The sequence below is a fragment of the Nuphar pumila genome, chromosome 2 (assembly GCF_984573655.1).
Source record: "Nuphar pumila chromosome 2, dmNupPumi1.hap1.1, whole genome shotgun sequence".
Lineage (NCBI taxonomy): Eukaryota > Viridiplantae > Streptophyta > Magnoliopsida > Nymphaeales > Nymphaeaceae > Nuphar > Nuphar pumila.
The window spans coordinates 8,720,480-8,725,055 of record NC_143250.1 but is presented as its reverse complement, the minus strand read 5'-3'; positions in this window follow the sequence as shown (position 1 = coordinate 8,725,055).

Sequence of the window (4,576 nt, the reverse complement as noted above, 5' to 3'; positions counted from 1 at the left end):
CAAGGATTGTCAAGAGTTTTTCTTTGGATATCATGCAAAATTAATGATTTCTATGAAAACTTTTTAATGATTTCTATGAAAACATTGGTCATTTTCCATTTAAAATCACTCTTAGTTACTCAATGAAATAAATTATGTTGATTGTTTGTAATCTATGGATGACTATATTAGTTTAAGCCAAAGATAATTTATTGTCGATAAAAGGAATATAGCCGACAATTTTTATCATCGGCCATATCTATTTTTTTTTTGTAAGTAACATAGCCGACAATTAATTATTGTTGGTATAAGCAATATAGCCGGTGATTTTTATTGTCGGCTACATCCAATTTTTGTTTTTGTTTTATTTTGAAACTAATATAGTCGACGATAAAAATGGTCAGCTATTTTTCATATAGTGATGATAATGTATCGTCATCTATGTTAGTTTAAAAGAAAAGGATATAACTGATGATAAAAATTGTCAGGTATATTTCTTATAGAGACGATAATTTGTCATCGGCTATGTTAGTTACAAAAAAAAAATAGACATAGTCAACGATAAAAATCGTCAACTATATTGCTAATATCGACAATAAAGTATCGTTGTCTATGTTAGTTCAAAACCAATGATAAATATCGTTGGCTATGTCTATTTTTTTAATTTTGAAACTAACATAGCCGACGATAAATTATTGTCCCTATAAGAAAAATAGCAAACAATGTTTAGTGTCGATTATATTCCTTTTTTTATTTTGAAACTAACATAGCCAACGATAAATTATCATCGCTATAAGAAATATAGCCAACTATTTTTATTGTTGGCTATATTAGTTTTAAAATTAAAAAAACAAAAATTGGCGATAATTATCGTTCGCTATTGATTAAAATCAATGATAATTATCATCGTCTTAGAATTGGTGATGATTAGTTATTGTCATAATTATAAAATATTTTTGGTGATGATTAATTATCTTCATAATTTAAAAATCAACGATAATATCATCGACATTCTCTTTCTGACCATCTTTTGCGTCTTTCTATTCATATTACTGACGAGATAAAAAGCGACGATAAAATATCATTGACAATAAATATTTTCATTATGACATTATGTCATCAGGATTGAATTATTATTGACGATGATAATTTGTTGTCGCTATTTTTTTGGTCGATAATAACATGTTTTCTTGTAGTGAGTATGCACCAGAAAAGTGACCTTTACTGGCAAAAAAATTTTGTGTTAGTAAAGATATTTTTTTAAATAAAATGCTAGAAAATCTCTTTACTGGTGTCATATTAGAGACAATAAAGGGATTTTTATTGGCACAAATTTAGAGCCAATAAAGACAATGTTCACTAGCGCTACCATTTTGCGCCACTAAAGGCTATATCAACATAACCTACTATTGTGCACTTACTGACGAATCGATGGCGCTAGTAAAGGTCTTTAGTGGCACTAGTCTGGTCTTTACTGGCGTGATTTTTGCACCAGTAAAGGCGAAACTTCTTGTAGTGAAGCTGGGGTTAGGCAGACCCCCCATCAGTTACAACAAATAATCAAAGTTACATCCGTGAGGGAGATCAATCTGGTGGCTTATCCTTCCAACATCTATCAGATCTAGGACTCCGAGATGCTCCAACAGCATAGGAACATAATTACACTCTTTCGGTTTCCAGACACTGTTTTATAACATGGAATCAGGTAGCATTTCCAGTGTTTTAAAAGGGCAATCACTAGCCGATAGCCCACGACCATCATGCCTTAAGGGGACTGGCCAGAGAATGTCCTGGAAGCAACAAGGTTTGATAAGCAATATAGTATCGCTAAACTGATATAGGTGTAACTCACATTCACCATGACATGATCATAAAACCAACAATTTGGTCTACAAGAATTTAATCACAAAGGACCATAAAACGTTACCAACTTAAGTTCAATGCCACAAACATCTTGGAAATTAAATTGCAATAAACCAAAGGATAAACTTTATATTTCTTATGTGATACACCAACAAACAAAATATTGAATTACATTGCCAGTATTTATGGAGCGTGATGGTGATGAGATGATCATAACATAGTTTGGCTTCGCATGGGTGGTGGAACCTAAATGAACTCAGTAAAAAATCTTGGAAAAGAACCTGCATTCAGTGACAGGAGATAAGCTTCTCAAAATATTTCATCAAGGATATACAATGAGCAGAAAAGAATGCACTAAAAAGAATACAACTTATTCAGTTTTAATAGGTTTTGGAGCTGAAGGGGTTGGGATCTGGTACAGGTAATGTCTACACAATGCCTTCCAGGTAGGGCTGCTAAACAAGCCAAACTAACCGAAGTTGAGGTGTTCAAGCTCGACTTGTTTTCGTGGCAAGTTGAGCCGAGCTCAAGTTCATGATGAAATTAATAGGATTCGAACTCTACTCCTTTTAAACAACGCTCAAGCTTACTCATTCACAGAAGCAATACATTGTTTCAAAACTAGAAGCAATAGGTTTCAATATTTTGAACTCAAGCCATTGCTTGCGAGTCAAACCACTTTTAAATATTTATTTTATATAATATTATAAGATATAAACATATCTAGAATGTATTTATTACTACTTAATGAGCTTGTATAAGCCGAGCCATTTGTTGTTCCTATTTGGCTTGCCAAGCCTTTTTTACAATATCAAAGTTAATGCCAGGTTTTAATTGAACAGTTGTCTCAATCATAAATTTTAAACGATGAAAAAAAACTCTGACATACATACCCTACCCACACCTTTTGTTTTTTGGTTTTTCTTTTCACGATTAAATTTTTTATCTCAATTTGCAATTTGCTTTATCACATATATGTACGTGGAGTACATTAACTCAATAGAAGCAACACACCTTTGATATTGATAAAACCTCTCTCTCTCTCTCACTCAATCTCTCTCTCTCTCTCTCTCTCTCTCTCTCTCTCTCTCTCTCTCTATATATATATATATATATATATATATATATATATATATATATATATATATATATAAGGTAAATAGAATATGTAAACCAGTAAAATATGTAAAATGCACTGAGATTTTTTTAGGTTACTTTTTTTTCTAAAATTTCACAGTATGGATGCGATCTAGATGCTTGCTTTTATAAAAATCGACTCTGGGATCATCCGATTACGATGTATAAGAAGGATCTTTTAAGGCTTGAAAATCAATGGCTCAGAATTTTTGTAAAAATTCAAGCATAAAAAATCACATTTCTTGATCTGATTATGATGATCCAATAGTCGATCCCAAGTAAATGGACCACATTGAATGCATCCGCAGAGTGAGATTTGCAAAAATACTTATGAAAATCATTATTCAAACCATTTTTGTAACACCTCAAATTTTCAATCCAAAATTTTTTAAGAACATTTTTTACTTTTAGAAACAACAAAAACAATATTTTTCTTTGGGTTAAGCATTCTAGGTGAGTTACAATACGAACAATCACCGTAATTGAATTAAAATGCAAATAACATTCACTATTAATCCGTCTCAATAATTTAAAATTCATATCAGAGTATTTTCAAACCTAAATAACAATAAATATTTTTTTCAAAATTATCCCCAGGAAAGAAAAAAAATGACTCTCGATGTTGCCCTAACATTCTGCATCCACTTTATAGCTATATATCATATTTCACATGAAAGCCCATAAAATGAGTCACACTCGTGAAAGCTTGGTAGAGATTACTAATACAAATAAACTAAAACCAATATACATGATCATATTTCAATACAACTCACGCAATGATGTAAATAATTATCTATTCAAATATGCATATCATCACAGTGCATCATAAGAATATTATTCATAAATATTAAACCTTATTTATGAGCAGATAAACATGCATGCACTAACCATTGCAGGACACAAGATCTTTTATGCATTTTTTACTTTAGTTGCCTTTATTGAAGTTTTCTTTTTACGTGATGCATGTCATGCTTAAGTAAATGCACAAATAATTAGGGTTTTTACTTCTTAGCCATGTGGGTACTACATAGACATTACCTGGATCAGGACCATGGCTCAACAAGGTATATTCAAATAATTTATGGTTTTGCCTTGGTCAAACACATTAAACCAGTCTTGGGTGAGGGACGTCAACCTAGTCGAGAGAGAACTCTCAACACCTCTATCCTGATGCATCAAACTTTCACTCATGCGTCTCGTGACCTACTACCCTACGACTAATGTGGAGGCCTTCCCCTATCTTTATGGCTAGGGAGGAGCAACCTTTCATGCTCAAAACATATTTCATGAAACTGAAAGTATCGCTTACCCTCTCCTTGTAAGCTGAATAGAATTAATGTTCACATGATTATTCTTTTAATCCATTAATTCTTTTATTTATCTATGTACATACAGAATGAATCTAATCTAAGATTCAAGCCTCCAATTTGGGCTCATAAATACAAAATTCAATGTCAAAGATGCTATCATGTCACATATGCAATTTGTAACATATCAAACTCATTTGTGCATTCACTTATAGGCATTGATCATGATTAACTATATGCATTTATACATAATCACATAAATATATAATGTATAACATGTGTACTTCAAT